Source organism: Myotis brandtii, unplaced genomic scaffold (assembly GCF_000412655.1).
Source record: "Myotis brandtii unplaced genomic scaffold, ASM41265v1 scaffold69, whole genome shotgun sequence".
Lineage (NCBI taxonomy): Eukaryota > Metazoa > Chordata > Mammalia > Chiroptera > Vespertilionidae > Myotis > Myotis brandtii.
The window spans coordinates 767115-779627 of NW_005370700.1; the positions used below are offsets into that span (position 1 = coordinate 767115).

The window sequence follows — 12513 nt, forward strand, 5'->3', positions numbered from 1 at the left end:
TGGATCATGGAGGCATATGTTTAACTTGTTAAGAAATTGGCACACTTTTCCAAAATTGTTGCACTGTTTTACATTCCTGCCTGTTCCTCCCATCCTTGTCAACACACCTGGTGTGGTCAGTCTTTTTTATTGTAGTCACTCTAATGGGTGTGCATGCACCTCACTGCAGTTTTAATTTGCATTTCCCTGATGTCATATGAGGTTGAGCAACTTTTCATGGGCTTATTTGACATTAATATTTCTTCTTTGGTGACATGTTCAGATCTTTGGGCCATTTTTTATGATGTTGTTTTCTTATTTTGAGTTTTTTAAAGTATGTTTTTATTTATTTCAGAGAGGAAGGGAGAGGGAGAGAGAGGTAAAAACATCAGTGATGAGAGAAACATCGATTGGCTATCTCCAGCACACCCCACCCTGGGGATCAAGTTCACAACCTTGGCATGTGCCCTGATCGGGAATCAAACCGTGACCTCCTGGTTCATAGGTGGACGTCAACCACTGAGCCACGCTGGCCGGGCTTATGTTGAGTTTTGAAGGTTCTTTATATATTCCAGATACAAGTCCCTTATTAAATACACAATGTGCAAATGTTTCCTCCAAGTTGATTGCTTGGCCTTTTGTTTTATAACCATGTTTTTCAAAGAGCAGAGTTTTAACTCTGATGAAGTCTGATTTATTAATCTGTTCTCTTGAGAATCATGTTTTCAGAGTTGTATCTAAGAAACCTTTGCCTGCCGAGACCGGTTTGGCTCAGTGGATAGAGCGTCGGCCTGCGGACTGAAGGGTCCCAGGTTCGATTCCGGTCAAGGGCATGTACCTGGGTTGCGGGCACATCCCCAGTGTGAGATGTGCAGGAGGCAGCTGATCGATGTTTCTCTCCCATCGATGTTTCTGACTGTCTATCTCTCTCCCTTCCTCTCTGTAAAAAATCAATAAAATATATTAAAAAAAAAAAAAAAAAAAAGAAACCTTTGCCTAAGCCAGTCACAAAGACTTTTTCCCCCCACGTGGTTGCTTCAATTTTTCTCTCTCAGTTTATTATCAGGTTTTTAAGGGCTGGGGACCCCAGGAGATGGGAGAACTCCAGGCTCTGAGGTCCCGACTTCAAATCCTGACTTGGCAAGTTTCTAGCTGTGACCATAAGTTGCTAAATCTTTCCTTGGCTATTTCATAGGCTTGTTTGAGCATTAAATACATGGAAGTGCTTAGGATAATGCCTGGTACATTAGGACTCCATAAAAGCTAATTGTTATTACTATTTCGAGTGAAACAAACAAGCAGCAGAGAAGCAAGACTTCCTATACTTTCTGAAACCCCTCTTCCCATCTTCAGAGCAGCTCTCGCGTGTTTCAAACTCTCGCTTCAGTACGTTTGGTGGTTGGGTAGGCACAGGGCAGCATCTCTGCAACCCATTATTATTGGTCCCATTTCACAGATGAGAATTAAGGCATTTAAGTATCTGTCCAAAGTTACACGGCTGCTGGGCAACAGTCAAGATCTAAATCCAAATTTTTAGGCTGCTGCAGTTTGTCCAAATCAACATGCTTCCAAAAGTCCTGGGTGTTTGTGAAATGCCCCTTCTCAGGCCCCAGGCATTCTGTGCAGCGGGGCCTGGAGCTTGCATTTCACGGGCTCCCCGAGGGTCCTTCGACGGCAGCGAAGTGCTGAGAACCCCTGCGCTCCTCCGCTGTCGCTGGACTTGCAGGGCCTTTTCCAACTGTTTCCACCGAGAATTATGACCGCCTTTTCCAGAGTGAACACACCTCCCCTTTCTATTAGGTATAGTCTGATGTAAGCGGAAACTGGGATCAGAACCAGCCTGGCACAACGGTTTCTTCTCTTTGGGGTCATAGGCACTCCAGGGCAGTTTGCTTCCTCCCTGCCATGTGTTTCAATATAGCCAGAAATGTGCACATTTTCACGCTAACTCCAGAGAAGATATGTAGCTATTCTGAAGCCTTAGGACGTCGCATCGATTCATCAGGAGAGGGTGGGGTGGGAGGACCAGTCTGGGGACCCGCAGGAAAAGCCCCTCCGTGGAGCTGAACTTCCCCTCCACGGCCAGGTGATGCTTTTCCATCCTGTGGGAAGCAGACAGGATTAATCGTCTGGCTATTGTCTTTTGTTCCCTCACGCCCTGCCAAGGGCTGTGTGTGTTCCAGGAGGCACATCTGCCCAAGAGCCACAGGCAACACCTGCAACTCTGCTTGAGGCCTGAATTAGAAACCACTCACTTCTTTACTCCGCATGTCTATAAACACCCGGGGGAGGGACTCAGTCCCTGCATCCTAGGAAGAAGTTATGAGTTATGGCACTGTGGGCCCACAGTTTCTGACCTCTGGGCAAGCAATAGGAGGGGTCAGCAGCGGCCCAGCCCCCTGAGAGTGCCTGTTGTTCCCACAGGGAGGGACTTGGACATCCCCAGGGTCCACCCCCACAGCCAGGCGGACAGCACTAGTTCTGGGTTGAGGATGTGGCAACCACTAGGGAATCCCCTTCTGGCCCATTCTGAACGCACAAGGAAGAACCACTGGAGAAGCTGGGAGTTGCATGAGAATAAAGACAGAAAAGAAAAAGGATAAAGACAGAGTTGAAACCATCTGACTGGCTTCGGTCCCATAGTGTGCCCACATTTCCATTTCATGATAATATAAAGGACAAAGCATTAAAAGAATGGAAAGACAAGGAGAAAATATTTGCAAAGCACATATCTGACAGAGGATTGGTATCCAAAATATACAAAGAACTGTTAAAACTCGACAAAAAAAAAAAATTTAAATCAGCACAAGATATGAACAGACACCTCACCGAAAAGCTGCTCCACATCATGTCATTAGGGAATTGCAAATTCACACACGAATGAGATACCATCACATACTCACCAGAAAGACTAAAATCCAAAACGGCAACAAAACCAAATGCCCTTGAGGATGTGGAGCAACAGGAACTCTCTCATGCACTGCTGCTGAGAATGCAAAAGGGGACGGCCACTTAGGAAGACAGTTTGGCAGTTTCTGCGAAACTAAACATACTAGTACTTTTACCCCATGATCCAGCAATTGTGCTTTTTGGTATTCACCCAAATGGGTTGAAAAGTTATATCCACGCATAAACCTGTATGCAGGTACTTAGAGCAACTTTATTCATAACTGCCAAAACCTGGAAACAGCCCAGATGTCTTTTAGTAGCTGATGAATAATTAAACAGTGGGGCATCCAGACAATGGAATATTCAGAAAAGAAAAAAAAATAGAAAGAAATGAGCTATCAGGCCAGGAAAAGACATGGAGGAACCTTAAATGCATATTACTAAGTGAAAGAAGCCAGTCTGAAAAGGCTACATACTGTCTGGTTCCAACTGTATGACATTCTGGAAAAGGCAAACCTATGGAGTGAGTGATCAGTGGTCGCCAGGGGTTGGGAGGGAGGAGGAAGGACTAGGCAGAGCACAGAGGGTATTCAGGGCAATGCAACTACCCTGTACGATACCGTAATGATGGACACATGTCATTATACATCTGTCAAACCCATAGGATGCACAACACCGACAGTGAATGTTAATGTAAACTATGGGCTTTAGCAATAAAGTACCAATATGAGCTCATCAATTATGGAAAGAAAGATATAAAGTTCATATAAAGGGTGATTATGTAAAATAAAAATAGCTAACACAAACAAAAGAACAAAGCACCGTTTAACACAAAGAAGGGAGGCGTTCCTCTGAACAGGCTCTGAGATAGGAAGGCCGGCTATGAATAAGAAGACATGTTTAAAGGAAAGAGAACAATGTGTTAGTGCTCCCTGAATGCTGGGCACCACTTGTGAGTGTATTAACCCTCACACAGCCGACCAGGCGGGCACTCCTGTCACCTTTACTTATAGGTGAGGGGCTGCACTCAGAGGTCTCAGCTCAAGCAGCCACTTTGGAGGTGAAAGAAGCCAGTCTGAAAAGGCTACATACTGTCTGGTTCCAACTGTATGACATTCTGGAAAAGGCAAACCTATGGAGTGAGTGATCAGTGGTCGCCAGGGGTTGGGAGGGAGGAGGAAGGACTAGGCAGAGCACAGAGGGTATTCAGGGCAATGCAACTACCCTGTACGATACCGTAATGATGGACACATGTCATTATACATCTGTCAAACCCATAGGATGCACAACACCGACAGTGAATGTTAATGTAAACTATGGGCTTTAGCAATAAAGTACCAATATGAGCTCATCAATTATGGAAAGAAAGATATAAAGTTCATATAAAGGGTGATTATGTAAAATAAAAATAGCTAACACAAACAAAAGAACAAAGCACCGTTTAACACAAAGAAGGGAGGCGTTCCTCTGAACAGGCTCTGAGATAGGAAGGCCGGCTATGAATAAGAAGACATGTTTAAAGGAAAGAGAACAATGTGTTAGTGCTCCCTGAATGCTGGGCACCACTTGTGAGTGTATTAACCCTCACACAGCCGACCAGGCGGGCACTCCTGTCACCTTTACTTATAGGTGAGGGGCTGCACTCAGAGGTCTCAGCTCAAGCAGCCACTTTGGAGATCAAATATGCTGATAACCACTATATTATCCTGTTTTTAAAAAATTAGTAACTAGGCTGAGGTTAAAAGGTTGTCCAGGGACCTCTTATAGAGTTGAGCCATAGCCAGTTTGGCTCAGTGGATAGAGCATCAGCCCACGGACTAAAGGGTCCTGGGTTGGATTCTAAAGGGCACGTATCTTGGTCGCAGGCACATGCAGGAGGCAACCAATCGATGTGTCTCTCTCACATCGATGTTCCTCTTTCTCTGTGTCTCTCCCCCTCCCTTCCACTCTCTCTAAAAATCAATGGAAAAATATCCTCGGGTGAGGATTAACAAAACAAAAACCACAGAGCCAAATGATAATAACACTTCTTTGGTAGTAAATAGGTTCTTCTGAAATACGTGTCCTAGTGTTTTAAACGCTGCCCTCGAAATGGAATCGGTGCCTGTGTGTGTAGCAAACCGCCCTCCCTCTGCTCACCTCAACAACGTACTGCAGGGCAAAGTCAGCCACTCGCCTTGTCACATGTGTTCCTATAAATCCTCATCGTGCTGTCCTGGGGGCAGTTTCCATCAGCAGCTGCTCCTGCACCAAGTTCAGTGCTGTCCCACCGTCGCTGCACGAAGACAGCTCTTCTGGTGGCCCGGCCGCTCTGCTGTCCTCAGCTCGTTTGACTGCTGGGAGTGACTAGTGACTTGTGGGCAAGGTTTGGGTCTCCTGGGACTTAACCTGGAACCGTGCCCTGGAAGCCAGGGGCAGAACCGAGAGCCAGGAAAGTGAAGGCTGGGAGAGAGGGAGGGGGAGGCTGCAGCACCCCGGGCCCTGGCCGGAGCCGCTGTGGCCTGACTTCCGACAGTGGACACAGCAGGCAGGCCTGTATCAGTGACATAACAGAGCTAGTTGGGACAGTGACAAGAGAGGAGGAAAGGACGCCCCCCAGAGGACACTTGATGAGCCAGGGCGGGGAAACAGCACAAATCTTTGTGGGGCCTCAGACCTCCACCCTGCAACCTAGGGTCCTGCTTCGTTAGAAGGACCCTCCCCCGGTGCTGTCCGATGGGCCGCACCTCGGGGATGCTGGGGCTCCGCCCAGTGCCTGGCACCCAGAAAGGAGAGGCATCGGTTCACTCTCCTCGTCCCATCCCTTTATACCCTGCCTGCAGCACCACCTCCATTTCCACATCCTTCTGTCTATCTGGGCCTCTTCCTCCACCCTGATCCCAGGCCCCTCCCCTGCTCTCCATGCCCCCTAGTCAGGGCCATCTTAGCGTCACCGGTGACTAGATTGTCATCCACGATTCCTTCTCTCTGCTGCACATGGCAATTGTGACCACTCTATTCTTGACGCTTTTTTGGGGGGCCTTCAGGGCATATTGTTTATCTTCTCCAGTATCTCAGAATTCTCATGCTCAGCCTCCTTAGAGGGCTCTGCTTTGCCCTTCCCACCAACAAAAATTTGGGAACTTCCCTTCTGTAGTCTGCGTTGGTGGAGGGAGAGCCGAGGCATCTGTGCTCTTAATTTAGTCCTTCAGGTGCACCTGCTGCAGGAGCGCGAAGCCACGCCTGGAGACAAACACTGGACGACTGACGTCACTCGAGCTCCACAAGTTCAGCACAAGCAAAGGACCTCCCACTTTTCTCTTTCAAACCTATTTCTCCTGCCTCCCTCCCAGGTTAATATGGAAGGGTTTTCACTGCCCTGTCCTCACCCCCGGCCATCTCTTCACAACCTGGCCTTGCTCCCTACTCTGCACGTTCCCTAGCGGTGCTTTTTCTGAAATGCTTCTTTGATGATGCTGTTTCCTTCGCGCGCTCTCACCTGTTCCCTAAGGACTATCACTTCTTTGAGGATCCTCCCCCAGGTCTCCACAGGCAGAGCTCACCTCCGTCCTCACCGTGATCCCAGTACTGGTCACCACACTGTGACAGCTAGAGGTGCCCCGCACTACCCCCACCAGGTGCTAGTTCACTGAGCTAAGGACACAGCACCAAGGAGAGTGCAAATTCCTGCACTCAGAGCGTTAGGACCTGAGAGACTGGCAGGGGCATCTCTGGTTGGATCAGGGTGATATCCATCAGGGGCCGGCCAGCTTTTCCCACAGCAAGACAGACAGGGCATGGTTCAGGCTTGAGGGCTATGGCCTCTGTTGTAACTGCTCAACTTCGCCGCTGCAGGAAGTACCAGCCAGAACTATACAGACACTTGCAGGAGTGGCTGGGGCCCAATGAGCTTCATCGGTAGACACTGAAATTTGAACTTCACCTAATTGTCCCATGTCATGAAAAATCAGTCCTTTGTTTCTTTTTCAGCCATTTAAAAATGTAAAAACCATTCTTAGCTGTGGTCGTGGTTTGCTGACCCTATGTGGCCCCTCTGTGGGCTACGCCTCACCCCGTCCTTCAGCACAAGACTGTCCAGGAGCTTCATGCTTTGACTGAAAGGTCCACCAATGACAACTTGACCAACACAAGTAGAGAAGAACCTAGAAACTTTAGGATCGAGGCTAAGGAGGCAGTTTGCTGGAACGCTGCTTATGCTGCCATCTAGTGACGTTTAGACCAACCTGAGGCCTTCCCTCCTGGCTTGTCCCAGGGCCTGGAACATTCTCACCTCTCTTCAGCTTCTGTGTTCCTGACCACACCCGGTAAGGACTTCAAATCAATTAAACCTAAAATAAGTGTAAAGGTCAAGAATTAGAAAACCTTGAAAAATCATTTAAAGTGAAAAGCTTCTATCCACCAAATTTTAAGACCGTTGAGTTCAACTTCTACCACCTTTTCCTGACCAAACACTCAGCTTTCGGACAAGAAGGAGAAAGGTCGAGGAAGGCCAGTTGCTCACGATGACAGGGTAAGGCAGAGCCTGCCTGGGAGTGCTGCTTGCCTGATCCCTGTGCAGGGCCTGTGCCATCACACTCACATGCCTGGAAGCTCCTGTGACATGAGCACTAACATGGACACAAAGCAGAAGCGGAGTCCCCCCGTGGTTAAGAGCTTTGGGTTCCGATCCCAGCCCTGTCCCTTAATTGCTCTGCGTCCTTGAACACTTACTTCCTCCACAGTAACATAGGGCAGCGTACAGACCTCCTCGGGCTGTTGTGAGGCTAAAAGGAGCTAATAGTGTCTGGCCTCTACAGGGCATTAAGGTGTTTGCTTCCATAAGAATTTATTGGGCACGTGCTATGCGCTCAACATCGAGTATGTATTTTGCCAAATCTAAGCCATCACTAACCTACAAAATGAATGGTGTCCCCGTTCTGTAGGAAGTCTGAGAAAGGTCGTGTGTACAGTGGGTAGGTGCTGAGAACAGAGCCCTGATCGATGCCACTTCCTGCGCAAACTCATTTGATGACAGCGTCCAATGTGCAACTGAGTTACCATGTTGCAAACATGACCCAACCCTGATACCCGAGCAAGAATTCGCACCAAGTAACTCCTGGCAACCTGGCAGCATTCTTGGCATTCATTTTAGTGTGGGTGTGACTACCACTGATCCTGCCTAAAGGCAAAGGCTGTCATTCTTGGCCTTTGGAGTGTTACGTGTAGTGGTGGCTGGTAGAGGGACAATCTTTAGGCAGATGTCAGAGCTTTAAACATTGCAGTTATGTGTCTGTTCTGCTTGCCCTACTACTTTATTTCTTACTTTCCGAAGTCTTAAAACTAATGAAATATTCACTTAAGGCTCAATTTATCAAGACACCCGGGGGTAATAAAAACCTGTGCACAGCAAAACTCGGTGTCCCAGCAGGGGGTATGCATGCGTGTATCTTTATAACCTTGCAAGTAGGTGAGAGCAGCTGCTCCTTGAATTTATCTGAGACAGGCACATGCTTAAAGTCTGGTTCTAAGAGCCCTGAGGTTCCCACCTCTGGGAAGGTTCCTTCCCCCCACGTCGCCAAACCCTTCAACAGAGACACAGAAAAGGGACGTTCTGACTGAGGACCTAGCCCAGTCCTGTCTCAGGAATCCAGGGGCCACATGGTTGTTAAGATCATCAGTCCCTATTGCTTTATATGGTTTTAAAAAGTCATTGTCCTCCATTCTGCTGAGAAGTGCTTGGGGGCAGGAAGCAGTGGGGGAGGTAAGCATTAGCCTACGGTTGGGGCCTGGCTTTCATCACTGGCATGTCTGTGGCACTTTTCCCCTCTGCACCCTGAATTCCTACTCTGTACAATAGGGAGAAGGAAGACCCAGTACCCTTCACAGTTGTGCTAACCAATGACCACAGAGAAAAAGTGCAAAGTACCACTGATGCGTTTAAGATGTTTATAACAAACTTAGATCGCAATGGCTCAAAGAGGAGACTGCTCAGATGGCCTTTATGGCCATCTGCCTGCACTCTTGAAAGCTCTGGGCACAGGATTACAATCGCAAATGTTTTCTGTCCTACGCTCAATTTTCTCTAAATTAGGTCAGTGGGAAATAGCATCGGCTTGCGTGCACTGTCCTTGTCCCCCACGAGGTGGCGCTGCTTCCCAATTAGCAATTTCTTTTGGCGCGAGGCTGGCTGAGGATGAAGAGGAAGTTGGAGCTGTTAAGAGGAAAAAAGAAACACGATGAACAACAACCCAGGCGGGGCACCTCGCTCCACCCCTGCCCCTAGATTTCAGTAGCAAAACAAGATCTCCAGATTAAGAGTGCTGGTGACTGAGGCCTGCAGTCGCTGCAGAAGAGTTGTGGCTGCAGGAAGGGTCTTTGATGCCCCCACTGTAATGTGCCTCTTCCCAGAGCAGGAGAGAGGAAGGAAGCCTAAAGCCGCTGTGCTTCCAAGATGGACAGACATTTGCACAGAGTTCGGGCACTGTGTCTAGAGAGGGCTCACGTTTTTCACAAGACCTGATGTGAGGTCGACCTTAAGAATCCAATGTGCTGAGAAAGGACGGTCATGTGAGGGTCGAGGGTGCTGCCTGGGCTCAGACCTGCCTATTCTCGTGGGAACCAAGCGCCCTTCCTTCTCTAACAGCTGCCCCCCAACTCCCACCCCAGAGAAGGAAGGTCTGGAGTGCAGCGATGACGGGTTTGAAGTCAGAGCACCCCCTCTCTGGCTGCTTCCCCCACCTCAGCTCCTGTCTCTAAAAATAAATGGGTCCTTTTGGAGGTGGACAGGGTGGAGGAAGTCAGCATTTTTTCTTGAGGTAAAAGGATAGGAAGGTTATGGGGCTGAACTATCAAAATCTTGGCTTGCCTCCATCTGGTTTCACTGCCTGAACCTTGGGATGGTTTTGTGGTCAGTATGGAGAATGGAAAAGAGGTGTCTTCCAAGCTCAAATGAATGATGCTCATGAGTGCTAGATGCTACCTGTTAAAAAAAAATAAAAATTTATTTTACACGGTGCTTTAATGTTTTTAGAACTGTCTCCAAAAAGATTGATATTTAGCACTTACATAAAACATTAAACGTGGGTTTGCCTTGTAATGAGCTTATTCTATTTTAGTACTGAAAAATCAGGACTGCGGGACTGAGCCCATGTATAGATAGCCCATCGCTGCCATTAATTGGGAAGCTCTCCAACTAGACTTAATTTCTGAGGACCAGGGATATGTTCTATCTTTTTTCAGTGGGAAGAGCTGAAATAATCAACCTTAATATAACAAAGAACCGATTGCTAGTTTCCTCACCACCCAGAGAACCACTGCCTTCACTCTCAGGCCTAATCCTCTTGAACCAGAATCAGTCCTCAAAACGGGCAGGTTTAGGGGTGCAGAATCATCAAAATTTAATTCAACTAATATTTGAGTGCCTTCCTGGTGCTTTTTTTTTAAAAAAAAGAATAGATTTTTATTGATTTCAAAGAGAGGGAGAGAGAGAGAGAAACATCAATGATGAGAATCACAGATCAGCTGCCTTCTACACACCCTCTGAGGAGCGAGCCTGGGGCATGTGCCCTGACCAGGCATCAAACCGCAACCTGGTTCATGGGTGGACACTTAACCACTGAGCCACACTGGCTGGGCCTGTTGCTTTTTCATTCGTTAAGTTGGACCTTTCCCATTTATTATTTCATTCTATCTTCATAGCCATAATTTAAAATAAACAATCACATTTTATATTTATGAAAACATGAAGTTCAGAGGCTCAAGTTTCTTTCCACTTGTCTCTTCCATCTCCCCTTCCTTCCCGGCTGGCTCACCCTAACCAGCCTCTGAACTTCCAGGCTTTCTTTAAGCTCAGCCATCCACCAGTTTCCTTAAAAACTATTATCAGCATATTTTTCCTCTACTTAAAACTTGGTAACTCCCAATTTTTCACTCAGTCAACTGCAAAATCTCCAGTCTAAGTCTGTTCTGTTGAACCATAAATCTCTTAACTCCTTCAAAATGTTCCCTTGAGCCCAGCCAGTGAGGCTCAGTTGGCTGAGCATCGTCCCATCACCAGGAGGGTGAGTCCAGGTCCATGCCTGGGCTTCCAGCTCCATCCCAGTACAGGGCATGCAGGAAGCAGCTCAGCGATGTTTCTCCCATCAATGTCTCTCTTCTTCCTTTCTCTGAAATCAATTAAAAATACATTTAAAAACTCTTCCCTTGACTACAATTGCCCTGTCTCCTCCTCCCACCTCCCAATGACACAACTCTGCCACTTCTAGTCTGTGCCTTCTCTTCTTTACATTCTCCCCAGAGTGAAACACACACACACACACACACACACAGAGCGACCCCTAAACCTGCCCATACTGTTAGGCTCTGCACACTCACCTGCTCCTCGGAGCCTGATACAAATGCATGCAGGTCACACTGTGTCCTCCCTTGCCAGCCTTCCAGGCACTATCACTGTATCATTTTGGGAGAGTGTCCAGTGATGGACTGAGGGACCAGTCCACCACTGGTGTGAGTGCAAACTTTTTGGAAAGCGGTATGGCACATATTACAATATATATATATATTTGTACCCCCCCCCCCCCCCCCCCACCACCATGCAACAGAACATTGTAAAGTTAGTAAAAATGGCTGAACTGCAGGAATGCAATGTCAGGACTGTAAAATCAGATGAGCTGAGATAGTCACAGAACCCCAGGGCACCCTATAAAACCCAACATATTTAAGGGAGGAGGATGTAAAATGTGGGAAGTATAAAATTTATAGTAGTGGTCATCTTCTACAGTGGGGAAAGGGATGGGACACAGGTAACACTGTAGGACAGCCGTCACCAACCAGTGGTCTGCGAGGTCCGAAAGGTTGGCAACTGCTGGTTTAAGAAAACCTTTGGACCAGCGGTCGCCAACTGGTGGTCCACGGACCACTGGTGGTCCATGAGGTCCGAAAGGTGGGCGACCGCTGCTGTAGGAGACCTGCGTGATAACTTAGAGGTGGTTCCTAACTTTATAGGTTACTCCTAGGTACACACTTGCTGCCTATAGGGGAAAGTTGGTGCACTGCAAGCCATCAAACCCCTGCCCACTGGGGACAGAGGGGACGTATGTTAGATGGCTCCAGACAAGCATATCCTGAGGAACAACCTGAGGGGCCTGGGCTGAGCGACATCAGTCATTGCCAGGGGACATGAATGATCTACAGATGCTTGGAGTGCTCCCTATAATATCTCATAAATTATTGAGTGTATAAAAACAGACCTGAGACTGGATTATAGAAGACGTGACCAATGAAATAAAGATATTCAGTACTGTACCAAGAGAGCTGCCAGGAAAACACAATCAAATTAGTAAATCTGAGAAAGTAAATGAAGTCCTCTACACTCTCAGTGAGAAGGTCTGAGCCAGAGGCATAGCTCCAGGAAGACAAGGACTCTGTCCTGGCCACCACATAGCACACGGTGCATGGTCAGCACAGAAACGCAGTCTCTTCCTTTAGTGGTCACACAGGCTGCTTGGGGGATACTGAAGAAAGTACGGGTGGTAAATAACTTGGGATTCACTGCCCACATTGCAGGGAAATAGCGGGTTGAATCTTTAAAAAGAAAAAAATTATAATGTATGATGTTCTCCTATCTTTCACTTTTACAAAATTGGTAATAAAGCACAATTCTTAAGC

The 12513-nt window shown here is 47.5% G+C and overlaps 1 long non-coding RNA gene across 2 annotated transcripts; it reads right to left on the bottom strand.

The window, feature by feature from the left end:
* Nucleotides 1–510: 510 nt before the first annotated feature.
* On the bottom strand, nucleotides 511–7421 carry LOC106723994. 2 transcript variants are annotated; one of them, XR_001359747.1, is made up of 5 exons: nucleotides 6920–7421; nucleotides 5008–5401; nucleotides 2883–2965; nucleotides 970–2081; nucleotides 511–725 (listed from the first exon to the last, which is right to left on the bottom strand). It is a non-coding gene; the product is annotated as an uncharacterized LOC106723994 (long non-coding RNA). The 2 variants fall into 2 exon arrangements; XR_001359746.1 differs by having other exon boundaries at nucleotides 5008–7421.
* Nucleotides 7422–12513: the final 5092 nt, after the last annotated feature.